Source organism: Balaenoptera ricei, chromosome 14, assembly GCF_028023285.1.
Source record: "Balaenoptera ricei isolate mBalRic1 chromosome 14, mBalRic1.hap2, whole genome shotgun sequence".
In the NCBI taxonomy this organism is placed as follows: Eukaryota; Metazoa; Chordata; class Mammalia; order Artiodactyla; family Balaenopteridae; genus Balaenoptera; species Balaenoptera ricei.
Genome location: NC_082652.1, coordinates 38,552,034 through 38,570,082, shown reverse-complemented (window position 1 = coordinate 38,570,082; position 18,049 = coordinate 38,552,034).

Here is an 18,049-nt window from a genome sequence, read left to right as displayed (position 1 = left end):
TTTTTTTTTAACTTTTTTTTGGGGTTTATCTATTTAGTTATTTAGTTATTATTTATGGCTGTGTTGGGTCTTCGTTTCTGTGCGAGGGCTTTCTCTAGTTGCGGCAAGTGGGGGCCACTCTTCATCGCGGTGCGCGGGCTTCTCATTATCGCGGCCTCTCTTGTTGCGGAGCACAGGCTCCAGACGCGCAGGCTCAGTAATTGTGGCTCACGGGCCTAGTTGCTCCGCGGCATGTGGGATCTTCCCAGACCAGGGCTCGAACCCGTGTCCCCTGCATTGGCAGGCAGATTCTCAACCACTGCGCCACCAGGGAAGCCCCGGAGATTTATTCTTTGAAGAGGGTAAAATAGAAAGTCCCAGGCCTTAGGCACACCAGGTACAGCTGTAGGTGAGGGTATTATTCTGAAGACAGAGGTATTAAGTGAATATCTGTAAATTGCATGCTGAATCCTATAAGCCCTCTTTTCTCATTGAGCTCAGAGAACTCTAGCACCTGGACATTACCCTCTAGGAAGGTGATTAGAAGATCTTCTCTGGGGAAAGCAAACCTCTCCAAGAGGAAAGACATAAAGGTATCTGATGGAGAGACTCCTCAAATGATTTACCTAGTCAGATCATCCTACACTGAAGCGCTACCCACAAGCTCAGAGACTCCTGCCAGCTTCTTAGTGCTCTTCTCTTAAATGTGAATTCATAACTAAGGACCACCAGACATTAGAGAAGAGTCTCTGACATGAAAGATAAAAACCAAAACAAATAAACTAAAAAAGAAACTTGGAGAAAACAGAACTATGCATGGAGATGAACATGTCAAAGAATTAATAGCTTCAGAGAGATAAGAGAAGATATTGAATATATAAAAGAACAGGATGATAAAAAGAGAGCTCTTGGAAAATGAAAATGTGATGGTATAAATGAAAACCTAAATAGAAAAATTGAAAAACAAAATTTAGAAACTCTTCCAGAAAGTAGAGCAAAAAAGCCAGAAATGAAAAATTGGAAAGAAAAGTTAAGAAAACTAGAGCACCAGCCCTAGACATCCAACATACACATCTAATACAAGTTCCAGAAAGACAACAGAGAAAGTGAAAGGACAGAAATCATCAAAGAAATAATTAAATTTTTTTCTAGAAATGAATAATACAAAATTTTAATTGAAAAGGCCCAACACTGCGAATAAAAATACTCACCCCAAAGCATACCATTGTGAAATTTATTAAAATTAGGGGTAAAGAGAGGATTCTACAAGCTATTGGAGAGAAAAAAACAGGTCACATACAAAGAATCAAGAACCAGAATAGATTTAAACTTCTCAATAGCAACACTGAAATCTAGAAGATAATGGAGAAATGCCTTCAAATTTTTGAGGGAAAATTATTTCCAAGTGATAATTCTAGATCCAGCTAAACTATCAATCAAGTGGAATGGTCAAGTAAAGACATTTTCATTCATGTGGGGTCTCAAAGATTCACCTTCCATGCATTCTTTCTCAGGAAACTATGAGAGGATGTACTTCATTAAAACAAAGGGGGAAGTCACAAACATGCAAGATATAGAGTACAGGAAACAAAGGATCCAACACAATAGAGAGGCAAACAGAATCCTCAGAATGATGATGAAGACATAGTTCAAGATAATGCCTAGCTATCAAGGATAGACGGCAACAAGCCAGAAAGTTCAGGGAAGGATTCTTAAGAAGATTAAATTTATGGAACACCTGATGCATGACAAATGTGTTAAGAGATTTAGACAATTAGTGGAGACCTTGGAGTTGAATTAGTGAAAATATAGAGAAAACAAAGCAAGCAAAAGAAACTATACAATGATTAATCCTAAAGAAACTAAAGAGTGATACAGAAAAGAAAAAGTAATAATAATTTCCCTATATGGCTTGACTGTGAATAGTATTTGCATAATACATACATTATATTACATATATTATATAATTATGTATTGTATACATTTATGTATAATATGGATCTAACAAAAATTACAATGTAACTGCATTGGGAGGATGGAGGGATGGGAAGGATGCAAGGATGTTATGGGAACATGGGAGTCAGGGTGACAGAGAGCTAAATCTTTGTCCTCCATAATGGAGTTCCAATTATTGTGTCTAAAACTAAAAAAAATCATAAAATAGTAGTATAAGTTTATTATTTACATAAATAGAGATAAATAGCAAAATTATTAGATAACAGGGGAATTAATGGAAGAGAACTAATTTTCCTAATAAGCCTTATAGAACTATTTGGCTTTTTCAACTATATGCATGTATAATATTTTTTAAATTAATTAATTAATTAATTAATTTTTGGCTGCATTGGGTCTTCGTTGCTGTGCACAGGCTTTCTCTAGTTGCTGCGAGTGGGGGCTACTCTTCGTTTCGGTGCGTGGGCCTCTCATTGCAGTGGCTTCTCTTGTTGTGGAGCAGGCTCTAGTTGCATGCGGACTTCAGTAGTTGTGGCGTGTGGGCTCAGTAGTTGTGGCTTGCGGGCTCTAGAGCGCAGGCTCAGTAGTTGTGGCACATGGGCTTAGTTGCTCTGAGGCATGTGGGATCATCCTGGACCAGGGATGGAACCCGTGTCCCCTGCGTTGGCAGGCAGATTCTTAACCACTGCACCACCAGGGAAGTCCCTGCATGCATAATATTGACAAAAGTAAAAGTAACGTTTATACTGGTTCTGTGGAGGATAAAACGTGAATAAGATCAGGTCCTTCAAATTGCTCATTGTCAAGTTGGGGGAAGAGGGATATTCAGCTATTGTGTATGAGACTAAATGTGACATGTGCTCTAAGAGGTTAGAATAGAAAGCTGTGAGAACCCTGAGGAGAGAGAAAGTACAGGCTTTAGAGGTAAACAGTTTAGAAATAAAAAGGTTTTTAGTGTCAGGTCTGGAAGGAAATGGGGGAATTTTAGCAGGTAGAGATTAGTGTGGTGGGTATCCCAGGTAAAGGGATTGTGTGAGTAAAGGCAGACAGGCAGAAAAGCTATGCTCTTGTCCAAGGAGGAAAGCATAATCTGATTTGATGGAGTATGCAGTGCAAGCAAGATGTGCTGAGAAATAAGGCTGCGGAGGGAAGCGGAGGACATACCTTTGGATGACCTTGAAAACTCCATTAAAGCTTTTGGAAGGCAATGGGAAATTGTTAACTTTTTGGAGCAGGGAATTGGCATGATCTGAGCTGCAGTTTAGGAAGATTATCTGGCAGCAGTACATGAGTTGAACTGGAAAGAGAAACAAAAAGAAGGCAAGGAAATAAGGAGGAACCCAATTCAATAACCCAGGGCAGAGGTATGAGGGTCTGAACGTGAACAGGGTTGGTGGAAATTGAAAGGCAGGGATGGATAGGAGACATTTCAAAGATAACAGTTAAACCTGCTTTTAACAATGTATTGGGACTTCCCTGGTGGTCCAGTGGTTAAAAATCCGCCTTCTAATGCAGGGGATGTGGGTTCAAGCCCTGGTCAGGAACTAAGATCCCACATGCCACGGGGCAACTAAGCCCGCGTGCTCTGGAGCCCGCACACCACAACTAAAGACCCGATGCAGCCAAATAAATAAATAAGTAAAATATTGGGACTTACCTGGTGGTGCAGTGGTTAAGAATCCGCCTGCCGGTGCAGGGGACACGGGTTCGATCCCTGGTCGGGGAAGATCCCACATGTTGTGGAGCAACTAGGCCCGTGCGCCACAACTACTGATCCTGTACTCTAGAGCCTGTGAGCCACAACTACTGAGCTCACGTGCCGCAACTACTGAAGCCCACATGCCTAGAGCCCATGCTCTGAAACAAGAAAGGCCACCACAGTGAGAAGCCCGCACACCACAACAAAGAGTAGCCCCGACTCGCCACAGCTAGAGAAAGCCCGTGCGCAGCAACAAAGACCCAAAGCAGCCCAAAATAAATTAATTAATTAATTAAAAAAAAAAAGTCAGCTAGTTAATAAGCCTTAGAACATCCTGATCTTGGTACAAATGCTTGATGTGTCAATGTTTTCTTATATCTTATTTCAGTTGGCTTTTTAAATGCGTAGTTACTATACTGTTGACAGAGGACTTCAAAAAGAACTTAATTATGCTTTACTTTTTTCATCTCATCATTCTTGTGAGCCAAAATTATTTTTAAATAAATCAAGAGACAAGCCCACAGTTAATATCATACTCCAAAGTGAAAAGCCAAAAGCTTTTCCTCCAAAATCAGGAGCAAGACAAGGATACCCACTCCCACTGCTTTGATTCGACATAGTATTGGAAGTTCTAGCCAGAGAAATTAGGCAAGAAAAAGAAAGAAAGGCATCCAAACCGGAAAGGAAGTAGTAAAACTGTCACTATTTGCAGATGACTTAATATTACATACAGAAAACCCTAAAGACTCCATCAAATAACTGTTAGAACTAATAAACAAATTCAGTAAAGTTGTAGAATACAAAATCAATATGCAAAAATCTGTTGCATTTCTATACACTAATAATGAACTATCAGTAAGAGAAATTAAGAAAATGATCCCATTTACAATCTTATCAAAAAGAATAAAATACCTAGGAACAAATTTAACCAAGGCAGTGAAAGACCTCCTCATAATAATAAATTGGCAGGTCTGTAACATTTAACCGCTACCGGGGCTACATACCTAGTCACACTGACTTCAGTCTCTCCCATATTTCCAAGTCTATCCATCATTCACAACACTGCCGGATAAATGTTCCTGTTTAATATTTAATCACCCATTCAAATTTATATAGTGGTTCCCTAATGCCTGCCCCCCCAAAATTACAAAATTTCTGCTCAATATTCAAGGCCAACAACACCTGGTCCCAGTCACCTCTGCAGCTTTACTGTCGGTGACCTCTAACACCACACCTCCACTCCAGTCTTCCTGACCTCCTTATTATCCCCTACTCTCAACAATGCACCCTTTGCAGTTCAGTGTTTTGCCTTCAGGCTTTTCCTACCTGGAATTCTCTCCCTTGACCTTCTCCCTTATTCAAATTCCTACCTACCCTTTAAGGCTGACTCAGTTTCTACCTTCTCCATTACCTCCTCTCCCAGGGACTTCAGAGAAAGTTGATCTCTGTGTTTGCTACCTTTATATAGCATTTAGAGTCTACACCATATAATTTGACATTTAACTATCTGTTTATTTTTACATGTGCTGCCTCCCTCTCCTTTCCAAGCAGGCTATCATTTCCTGGAGAACAGGTTAACTCTATCATGTACTTCTCCTGATTCCCTCTACCTTTACTCTCTGCATTAGTCAGAATTATTTTGGTTGCAAGTGACAGAATCCCAATTCAAATTAGCTTAAATGAAAAAGGGATTTTTTTTTTTTACTCAATGTAAGTAAAGAAGCTATGGGTAGAGCAGAGTTTAGAAGCACATTTGACCTCAGGTGTTTATAAACAACATCATCACAAGTCACTCTCCATCTCTTGGCCCTGCCTTCCTCTGAGAAAATGAGCTCGGGCAGTATTAGCAAAGGCGGCCAGAAGCAACTCGGAAGGTACATCTGAAGGGATTAGTAAACTGGGCAGAAAAAAGACAAATTTTTCTCCCCTGTTTTAGAAAAGACCCAAGGCTTACTCTCATTGGACTGGAGAGGATCACATACTCACTCCTGAACCAATCACAGCAACTCTGATTAATTAGACCCCGGTCACATGATCAATCCTTGAACTGGAAAGAGGCGGCAGAGCCAGGGTCTCACGTTGATGCAGACCACGCCCACCGAGAAAGGTTCAGGTATACTATTCCAAAGGAAAATCCGGACATTGTTTACCCAAAGAAGTGGAAATGATTCTGGGCAGGCAGAAATAACCGATGACTGCAGACACGTCCCATGTCCCATGTCATTTAGAACATTATAAAAGCTCTTTCAAATAAGATCAACTTTCTGAGCTGTTAAATTGTATTTATTTTTGATGCACTGTGGTAAAGGCATGGATGGGCAAAATGCGGCATCTAGGAGAGTGGCGAGTCATCTTTTTATTCTCCTTATGTAAACATTGGAAGTCGTGGCAAGCATAACTTGTGGTAAAATAGTATCACCAAAAGAATTCTCTCTGCTTAAAGCAAATTTGAAAAGGGCTGATTAATGCACTACAAATCATCTTAAAATCAAGCATTTTGTTCTTGTTTCCTGTGCTGTAAGAGCCTGAGGAACTTCAAGAATAAAGACCTTCACATTGTGGAGAATTCGAAATAGAAAACAAATTTAGTGATAAGTCAAAATAACCTAGTTATAAAAAAGTAACAGTAATTTAGCTCTAATGTTTAGTCACCATTACAGAAGCAAATACTCTTTTATTTCTATTCTCTTCAGGTGTTGTCAGAATCCCTGTCCCCACTCCCTCCTCAGGAAATTAGACACACGTTGAACATAAGCTTTGGTGGCTGTCACCATGGGAAAAGTCAGGACATCGATGGTGGGGGAGAACCTGGCAGCCTTGAATGGTAAAATGGATGCAGTTGTACAAGTAAGTCATTAACAGGGCAGATGCCAATTTGTTGAGAACTGCCTTATTAACTAGAGAGAACCTAGAATCAAAAGTTCAACTTGGATGAGTTCATCACTCACCTCAAGAGAAAAATACAGGGAAAAAAGCATTAAGTTGTATTTCACTAGAAGCTGGAAGCTAGAAGCCAGATGATATGATGGGTGGTGACCAAACGGCAGCACAATACCCTTGCCACAAATTAATTAAGTGAATAAACAACCAAAGGTGTTTATTAAAACCAATCAACAAATTTGGTTAATCTGGCCTGGGATAGAGCTAAAAATGAAAGTGATAGTCCCCAGAGTAATGAAAAATCCCAGATTAAACAGTTCTGTTAATGATCCACATGACAGAAAAAAACATCTGTGCTAATTTTAAACTAAAGTAGAGCGGAGAGTGGAGAATAGGAAAATATGGAGAAAAATTGGAACTTTGAAGTCAGACAGATTCAAAGTCAATTTTTCACCACTTACTAGGCATAATCTTGGTGAAGTTTTGCATTCTTTCCAATCCTCAGTTTCTCTTGTTTTAAAATATGGAATAATAGTGACAGTATATACCTCATAAATTGTTCTAAGGATTAAATGAGAAAGTGCATGAGAGATATTTAGTACAATACCTGGAATATAGTAAGTGCTAATTAATTTTCAGCGACTATTACTATTATTATTAATTCTAAGGTGAGTTCTTTGAAGAAAAGGATGAACCATCAAAATAACTTTGTTTTATGGAAGCAGGATTAGAGACAAACTGAGCGGGTTCAAAGGGTTCAAAATCTTGACAGTAAACTTGCAAACATAAATCAAGATGGTTCTGACTAGATTCTGCAGCAAAGAAGGAACAGTTTCCCTCCAAGGGGATGAGGGTCAGCCTTGCATCCTTTTGTAAAATCAGAGATTGTGGTGTTTTGTTCACATCTGTACCATGTGTGCCTGTATCCCAGCACACTTGTGGAATGAAAGGAAGAATGCTCTAGGACACACTCGTGAGGACATATGTCCCCTCAGAAATCATGAAATGATTCTGTAAGTGTCAGAATTTAATAGACAACCCACAGTTTCTAGAAAAGGAGCGATCATGATAACAATACCCATTTCCCTAAAGGATCGTTGTGTCTGAATGAAACGGCCTAGCAGCATAAGGAACCCTAGAAATTGTCAGTCATTGTGTTACTCTCAGTTTTTATGCTTCTGTTGCTTCCAGAATACTGGAGCTTTGTGCAAAGATAAGGCAGAATGGGCTGTGAGGCTGGGGTCAGATTCAAAGTATGATTCATTTTCAAATTCAAATCAAATGAGTGTATACTCAATCTCCACAAATCAAAGCTACTTCAGGTAGCTTTAAGTACTTGGGTTTGTTTCCCTTGTTGTTGCCTGTTATGGTTGCTGTTGTTTAGCATTACTGTGGTGTACCTTCTCTCCATGTTCAAAGCTCCTACTGGCTGCCATTTGGGAACATTACTTAAATGTGCATTGACACTGTTTTCATATAAAACAGTGACAACAACAAATTTTAATCCATCTACCTTAACATTTAAAAAGATCATATACATTGGGAAAGCAGTATACAAAGACATTAAAAAAAAAAGTCAATTAGCTCTTAACACACAGCTAAATGCTGCCTAAATAAGGTTTAACAGTGGTTAGTGATTGAAACTGAACTATAAAGTTCAATAGGTTCCAATGACATAGCTGTCACGTGATTTTTACAGGTGATATGCATGAGAAATGACATCCTCTTTTAAAGGCAGAGCCTATTCTATAACTACTAAACAATTAAATGTTGGCTTAAAATTATTGGGAAATAGAAGGATAAAAGAGAACATAGGTAAAGAAGGCTAATATGATAAAATAAAAAATAGATGACAAATGAACATGAAATTGCAAGAAATAAGGGTGATTAAAGGAGAGAATAAAGAAAAGTTTAATGGGTTTTTGCTGAACCTGCCTTTTGGAAGAGGAATAGTGAGATGAAGGGTTTGGGGAAGGGCAGGGAGGATCCTCTAGCCCTCCATATCAAAGAGAAACGAAGATTTTAAGCCCAGAGCCTAGAATTCTCTTGGGACTCTATACAGACCAGCATCTGCCACCGTAATTACAAAAGGTGTCATCTGACCAACCTCAGGCTGCAATGTTAGGCTAGTGGTGTGAAACAAAATTTTACTTTCTTAACATCCTTTAAATAGGTGTTACTTCCCTTAATAGCACTGCTGTGCTTGGTCAGGGAAGGAAGGATAAACCTAAATCCTCATTCAATAGCTTTAATAATGTTCCATCTATTATTTTTAAGTCTATACGTTTTCCCCTTTCTCTAAAATCCTCTAACTTCTCAAAGGCCTATACGTTTACATAGTGTTTTTCCTTCTTACTTAGATGGTTACAGAGTATTTTTGTTTAATTAGAAACACTGAATAGTTATTAAAAGTTCTTTAGATCTTGCCTTTAGGATGCGTAATTTATATAATTCTAAATTTTAGTTATCTTATAATCAGGACAAAATTTCCCTTTAATTTGTGAGGCGCCTAGTTTCCAGGGTTGTTGTTGTTTTTGGTTATGACTGAATATCACAGCTAATATAGTGAGGAAGAAAAAATATATTTGAAATATATTGAAAAAAAATATCAAATCTAAATTTAATTTAAACATTTTCCCTGGGGGTAAAATAAGGGATGAAAAATTAAGTTATACGTGCCTCTAATTCTGGTGACAGTTTAAATGGACGATATTTCAGTTTTGAATGAAGCTTGCATCTAATATCCAACATTTATTAAATAAATAAAGCAAACCTCCTAGAGAATAACAGAAATTAAGAGTAACGTTCTGCAAATAAAATGATGAATTAACTATTGCTAGTTACATTTACGTTTATATTCTTTTTTTTTTTTAATTAATTTATTTATTTATTTATGGCTGTGTTGGGTCTTCGTTTCTGTGCGAGGGCTTTCTCTAGTTGTGGCAAGCGGGGGCCACTCTTCATCGCGGTGCGCGGGCGTCTCACTATCGCGGCCTCTCTTGTTGCAGAGCACAGGCTCCAGACGCACAGGCTCAGTAATTGTGGCTCACTGGCCCAGTTGCTCCGCGGCATGTGGGATCTTCCCAGACCAGGGCTCGAACCCATGTGCCCTGCATTGGCAGACAGACTCTCAACCACTGCGCCACCAGGGAAGCCCAATAAATTCTTTTTTTTTTAAGATGATAACTACAGTCATAAATTGACTTGTATAGCACCTCAGTATAGCACCTCTTTGGGCCTTTCCACATGGTCCACTGACTTCACTTGTGATCATCTGTCCTTTCACCTTTAATCTATGTTGGGGTCTTGAGTTACTGCTCCTTCAGCATATTTATCAACATAAACTTTCATAGTTTTCCCTGGTAGTCTGAGCAGAGGACTAACAGCCCTTGAGGCTTCTAAGGCTCTTAGACATCTACAGGATTCTTTCCTACCTCACAATAAAAGTTGAGTGTTCGGGACTTCGCTGGTGGCACAGTGGTTAAGACTCTGTGCTCCCAATACAGGGGGCCCGGGTTCGATCCCTGGTCAGGGAACTAGATCCCACATGCATGCTGCAACTAAGAGTTCACATGCCACAACTAAGGAGCCCATGTGCCACAACTAATACCTGGTGCAACCAAATAAGTAAATAAAAAAAAAAATTGAGTGCTCTACCAGATTTCGGCTTTTATATCAACTCTCATGGACACAGAATGTACATAATGGGGAAAGACTTTTTTCAGTACTACAAAGGGCATCTAATCTCTCAGGTTAATTTTGAAAAATACTTTGTATGTCTTATTTCTTTTTGTATTTTAAAAGACAATCCGGTAAGTGTTTTCTAAAATTGTCCACTTGACTCAGATAAGTCCTCTGTGTTTCATTACATTTTAGACTAGCTCATTGAAAGTGACAGAAAATGCCAAAGATTCAAAATCTCCCAAACACTTGAAGGTTGTAAGTTATTTGTATGATTATCTACTTGAGAATATTTTGGGGGGAAAGGCATAAGAGAAAGTACAGTGTGGTTAAAAACAAACAAACATACTTTGGGTTCAGAAAGAACTGGGTTTGAGTCCCTGTGCTGTCACACACTGGCTGTGTGACTTTAGCTGGTTACTTAATGTCACTGACCTCCATCTCCTCAACTGTAAAACAGAATAGTAAAACCTAGCTCATAGGGTTGATGTGCAGACTAAATAAGTTAAATGAAAAACACAAAAAATGCCCAGTTTAGCAAATGACACATAGAATATGTTCAATAAATGGCAACCAATATTATTAAAAATATATTAAGAGAAGGAAGAAATATCTAAGGCAGGACTCTATAATGTAGGCTACCATCATCTGGACAGTTTTTCCCAATTTCCTCTATCCAATCTTGGAAAAAATTTTTTTGGAGTAAGGATAAAAGCTTTCTATATATATAAATATATACTTTTACACAAATATTAGAAAAAATTTGTTTTAATTTGGGAACAAAACACTCTGCATTAAAAGTGGTGCTTAAATCTTATTTTCAGATAGCTGTATGTGTTTATTGTTCCTCCTCTGCACTAAACTGAGAATGAAGGAAGATACTGAATCAAAGCACATGGCAAAATATAACCAGAACCAGAATCAGAAGACCCTAAGAGACAAAGGAAAACTGAACACTTCATTCCAATACCTTAAAACATGATTCTTAGTTTCCCTCTTAAGTCAGGCAACAAAATACAAATGTTGCTTAGTTTCAGGCTCAAGGTTGATCTCCTAAATGAAGCCAATAATAAATGTCAGGAAAATTTAATAGATTAGCCTACCCTATATTGTATCCAGTAAGTTTTATGGGAGAAATTACCCCTCTTCGAGGAAAGGAGTAAAATGTTACTTTGTTTCTAACTCAATCACTAAAAATCACCTTGGAACTGGAGGCTTGTCAAATAGATATTCACCAACAAAATGAATTGCAAAGAGGCTGAACTGCTTGATTAAAATAAGAAGATGAAATTTTCAATTATTTGCAGAAGCTGCACTCACAGTATAACAAAAAACATTATTACCACAAGAGAAATGCTTTCAAGAATCAGTGTTGGGAATTCCTTGGTGCCAGTGGTTAGGACTCATCAATTTCACTGCTGTGGCCCAGGTTTAATCCCTGGTTGGGGAACTATGATCCCACGTAGTGAGGCCAAAAAAAAAAGACTCAGTGTTCTTTCAATAATATAAATAACACTATTTTGGCAGTTCAGATCATTTAGAATCCAACGAAGAAAACAACATGATCAGTAACATCTGCTGTGATCAAAAGACACAATGTCAAATTCTCTTTTCTTGAAGCCCTGACTGAGATGAACCATGATGTTCCCAGGATTGGTCACCTAAAGTGTTTCATAGTTCTTTATAGCATGTGAATTTTCTTAGATTAGTTCAAATTTACAAGGAGTTTCTACCTGAGTTGTTCCTTAAGGGTTCTATGTAGAATTATTTACAATGCAGTTGGTCTTTTTTCCCCAGAGTTGAGGCATCCTAGTGGCTTGAGAATTATTTCCTTAGAAATACTTCTCAGGGACTTCCCTGGTGGCGCAATGGTTAAGAATCCGCCTGCCATTGCCTGGGACATGAGTTCAATTCCTGGTCTGGGAAGATCCCACATCCCACGGAGCAGCTAAGCCTGTGCACCACAGCTATTGAGCCTGCACTCTAGAGCCCACGTGCCACAACTACTGAGCCTGCACGCCTAGAGCCCATGCTCCACAACAAGAGAAGCCCGCACTCGACGCAACTAGAGAAAGCCCATGTGCAGCAACAAAGACCCAACACAGCCAAAAAATAAATAAAATTAAAAGAAAAAAAAGAATGACCACAAAATTTTAGGTGATAAGTAACTGCAAACCAAAACTCTATAATAGATATACACACAAAAAAGAAAAAGGAATCCAACATAACACTAAAGAGTCATCAAATCATAAGAGAAGAGAACAAAAGAAGAAGAAAGGGGAAAAAAAGACCTACAAAAACATTCAAAACAGTCAACAAAATGGCAATAAGAACATACATATCAATAATTACCTTAAATATAAACGGACTAAATGCTCCAACCAAAAGACATAGAGTAGCTGAATGGATACAAAAACAAGACCCGTATATATAATACCTACAAGGGACTCACTTCAGATGTAGAGACACATACAGAGTGAAAGTGAGGGGATGGAAAAAGGTATCCCATGCAAATAGAAATCAAAAGAAAGCCAAACTAGCAATACTTATATCAGACAAGATAGACTTTAGAATAAAGACTTTACAAGAGACAAAGAAGAACACTACATAAGGATCAAGGGATCAATCCAAGAAGGAAATATAACAATTGTAAATATATATGCACCCAACATAGGAGCACCTAAATATATAAGGCAAATATTAACAGACATAAAAGGAGAAATCGACAGTAGCACAATAATAATAGGGGACTTTAACACCCCACTTACATCAATGGACAGATCATCCAGACAGAAAATCAATAAGAAAACACAGGCCTTAAATAACACATTAGACAAATGGACTTAAATGATATATAGAGAATATTCCATCTGAAAGCAGCAGAATACACATCCTTTTCAAATGCATATGGAACATTCTCCAGGACAGATCACATGCTAGGCCACAAAACAAGCCTCTGTAAATTTAAGAAAATTGAAATCACGTCAAGCATCTTTTCTGACAACAACTATGAGACTAGAGATCAACTACAAGAAAAAAACTGCAAAAAACACAAACACATGGAGGCTAAACAATATTCTACTAAATAATCAATGGATCACTGAAGAAATTAAAGAGGAAAATTTAAAATACATAGAGACAAATGAAAACGAAAACATGATGACCCAAAACCTATGGGACGCAGCAAAAGCAGTTCTAAGAGGGAAGTTTATAGCAATACAAGCTTACCTCAGGAAACAAGAAAAATCTCAAATAAACAACCTAATAATTAGATGGGTGTAGAACCATTTACAAATCTGGTAAACTGGGAGATTGTTAGTTTGAGAAGGAAAATAAAAGTTAATATAAGGTGAGTCTTTCTGTGAAAAGAAATATTTTAAAAATACTTTTAAAAAATGAAAGCTCTATCAAGACCTTCCTTCTGAAAGTATGTTCTAAGTCTTTTTCTTTGGTACAGTGTTGTTTTAGTGTATCCTTCAGACCTCTTTTAAATTATTTATTACTTTGAAGTTTCTATAGATAATTATAATAAATCATAAATAGTTACCACCCACTCTTACTGCAAAGGTGAGAATTTATAATCACATCAAAAAGTATAAAATACCTAGGAATAAACCTAACCAAGGAGGTGAAACACCTATACTCTGAAAACTATAAGACTTTGATGAAGAAAACTGAAGAAAGATACCCTATGTTCATGGATTGGAAGAATCCATATTGTTAAAATGTCCATGCTACCCATAGCAATCTACAGATTTAATGCAATCCCTATCAAAATACCCATGACATTTTTCACAGAATTAGGACAAATAATCCTAAAATTCATATGAGACTGCAAAAGACCCTGAGTTGCCAAAGCAATCTTGAGAAAAAAGAACAAAGCTGGAAGTATCATGCGCCCTCAATTCGGACTACACTACAAAGCTACAGTAATCAAAACAATATGATACTGGCACAAAAACAGACACATAGATCAATGGAACGGAATAGAGAGCCCAGAAATAAGCCCATGCACATATGGTCAATTAATCTATGACAAAGGAGGCAAAAATATCCAATGGGGAAAAGACAGTCTCTTCAGTAAGTGGTGTTGGGAAAACTGGACAGCTACATGTGAAAGAATGAAATTAGAACTTTTTCTCACACCTAAACTCAAAATGGATTAAAGACCTAAATATAATGCTGGAAACCATAAAACCCCTAGAAGAAAATGTAGGTAGTCCACTCTGACATAAGTCTTAGCAATATTTTTTTGGATCTGTCTCCTCCGGCAAGGAAAACAAAAGCAAAAATAAACAAATGGGGCCTAACTAAACTTAAAAGCTTTTGCCGAGTGAGGGAAACCATCAGCAAAATGGAAAGACAACCTACTGAATGGGACAAAATATTTTCAAATGATGTGTCTGATAAGGGATTAATATCCAAAATATATAAAGGACTCATAAACTCAATATCAAAAACCAAACAACCCAATTAAAAATGAGCAGAAGACCTGAATAGTCATTTTTCCAAAGAAGACTTACAGATGGCCAACAGGCACATGAAAAGATGATCAACATCACTATCAGGAAAATGCAAATCAAAACCATGAAGAGTTATCACCTCATAGCTGTCAGAATGGCTATTGTCAAAAAGAAAACAGATAATAAATGTTGGCAAAGATGTGGAGAAAAAGGAACCCTAGTACACTGTTGGTGGAAATGTAAATTGATACAGCCACTATGGAAAACAGTATGGAGGTTCCTCAAAAAACTAAAAATAGAACTACCATGCTATCCAGGAATTCCACTCCTGTGTATTTAACCGAAGAAAAAGAAAACACTAATTCAAAAAGATACATACACTCCCAATGTTCACAGCAGCATTATTTACAATAGCCAAGAAATGGAAGCAACCTAAGTATCCATCAACAGTGGAATGGATAAAGATGTGGTACATTTATATACACTGGAATATTAGTCATAAGATTGAAAATTTGCCATTCGCAACATGGATGGACCTGGAGGAACTTACACTTAATGAAGTAAGTCAGACAAAGACAAATACTGTATGTTTTCATTTATATGTGGAATCTTAAAAAATAAAACAAATGAACAAATATAACAAAACAGAAACAGACTCATAAATTCAGAGAACAAATTAGTGGTTACCAGTGGGAAGAGGGGAGGAGAGGGGAGGGGCAAGATAGGTGAAGGGGATTAAGAGGTACAAACTACTAGGTGTAAAATAAATAAGATACAAACATGTAATTAATGTACAGCACAAGGGATATAGCCAATATTTTATAATAACGTTAATTTGAATATACTCTATAAAAATATTAAATCACTAAGTTGTATATCTGAAACTAATATGACATTGTAAATCAACTATCCTTTAATAAAAAAACAAATAAAATAAAATTATGACGTACAAAACAACAAAACAAACAAAAAACACAAAGAAATCCCAGAAGATTAGAAAAAAACTTAAGACAAAATTTTTCAGCCTTTTTCTGAAGTTCCATGATTTTTCAAGGAAATACAATTAATTACATGCTTTTTGAAATCCATATGTCTGTTCTGAGAGTCAGCAAATACAAGCTGGGCTGGTGATGAGCTAACTCATATAACGTTGCTCAGTAGATTTTTAAAGATAAATTAGAGTCGTTTTTGTTTTGAGCTTTAAGCACTGCTGAACCTATGAAAATCTAAAAAGTTGGTCTCTTTAAAAGAAAAAAAAAACACTTCAAGATGAGAGCTTTTTTTTTTTAACTCCAAGATCTAATCAGAAAAAGAATTTTTAAAAACTGAGTTTAGACACAGAATCAGTGGCTGTTCATTTGTTCAAACAAAAGATAAGGGTGACATCTAGTGTTCATTGGGAGTATCTGTCATTTTTCATCAATTTACCCCACCTGCAAGATATTGACTGCAGCATGAACACGAATGAGAGGGAGCAAATGAAAAAGGCCACTATGGTAGCTGTGATAATAATGGGAAATAGACAAGATGGACTTAACTGATATTTATAGGACATTCCATCCAAAAACAACAGAATACACTTTCTTCTCAAGTGCTCATGGAACATTCGCCAGGATAGATCATATCTTGGGTCACATATCAAGCCTTGGTAAATTTAAGAAAAGTGAAATCGTATCAAGTATCTTTTCAAACCATAACGTTATGAGACTAGATATGAATTACAGGAAAAAATCTGTAAAAAATACAAACACGTGGAGGCTAAACAATACACTACTAATAACCAAGAGATCACTGAAGAAATCAAAGAGGAAATCAAAAAATACCTAGAAACAAATGACAATGAAAATACAACAACCCAAAACCTATGGGATGCAGCAAAAGCACTTCTAACATGGAAGTTTATAGCAATACAATCCTACCTCAAGAAACAAGAAACATCTCAAATAAACAACCTAACCTTACACCTAAAGCAATTAGAGAAAGAAAAACAAAAAACCCCAAAGTTAGCAGAAGGAAAGAAATCATAAAGATCAGATCAGAAATGAATGAAAAAGAAATGCAGGAAATGATAGCAAAGATCAGTAAAACTAAAAGCTGGTTCTTTGAGAAGATAAATAAAATTGATGAACCATTAGCCAGACTTATCAAGAAAAAAAGGGAGAAGACTCAAATCAATAGAATTAGAAATGAAAAAGGAGAAGTAACAACTGACACTGCAGAAATACAAAGGATCATGAGAGATTACTACAAGCAAGTATATGCCAATAAAGTGGAAAACCTGGAAGAAATGGACAAATTCTTAGAAATGCACAACCTTCCGAGACTGAACCAGGAAGAAATAGAAAATATAAAAAGACCAATCACAAGCACTGAAATTGAGACTGTGATTAAAAATCTTCCAACAAATAAAAGCCCAGGACCAGATGGCTTCACAGGTGAATTCTATCAAACATTTAGAGAAGAGCTAACACCCATCATTCTCAAACTCTTCCAAAATATAGCAGAGGGAGGGACACTCCCAAACTCATTCTACAAGGCCACCATCACCCTGATACCGAAACGAGACAAAGATGTCACAAAGAAAGAAAACTACAGGCCAATATCACTGATGAACATAGATGCAAAAATCCTCAACAAAATACTAGCAAACAGAATCCAACAGCACATTAAAAGGATCACACACCATGATCAAGTGGGGTTCATCCCAGGAATGCAAGGATTCTTCAATATACGCAAATCAATCAACGTGATACACCATATTAACAAATTGAAGGAGAAAAACCATATGATCATCTCAATAGATGCAGAGAATGCTTTCGACAAAATTCAACACCCATTTATGATAAAAACTCTCCAGAAAGTGGGCATAGAGGGAACTTTCCTCCACATAATAAAGGTCATATATGACAAACCCACAGCCAACATCATCCTCAATGGTGAAAAACTGAAGCCATTTCCACTAAGAACAGGAACAAGACGAGGTTGCCCACTCTCACCACTATTATTCAACATAGTTGTGGAAGTTTTCACCACAGCAATCAGAGAAGAAAAAGAAATAAAAGGAATCCAAATTGGAAAAGAAGAAGTAAAGCTGTCACTGTTTGCAGATGACATGATACTATACATAGAGAATCCTAAAGATGCCAGAAAACTACTAGAGCTACTCAATGAATTTGGTAAAGTAGCAGGATACAAAATTAATGCACAGGAATCTCTTGCATTCCTATACACTAATGATGAAAGATCTGAAAGAGAAATTAAGGAAATACTCCCATTACCATTGCAACAAAAAGAAAAAAATACGTAGGAATAAACCTACCTAAGAAGACAAAAGATCTGTTTGCAGAAAACTATAAGACACTGATGAAAGAAATCAAAGATAATACAAACAGAT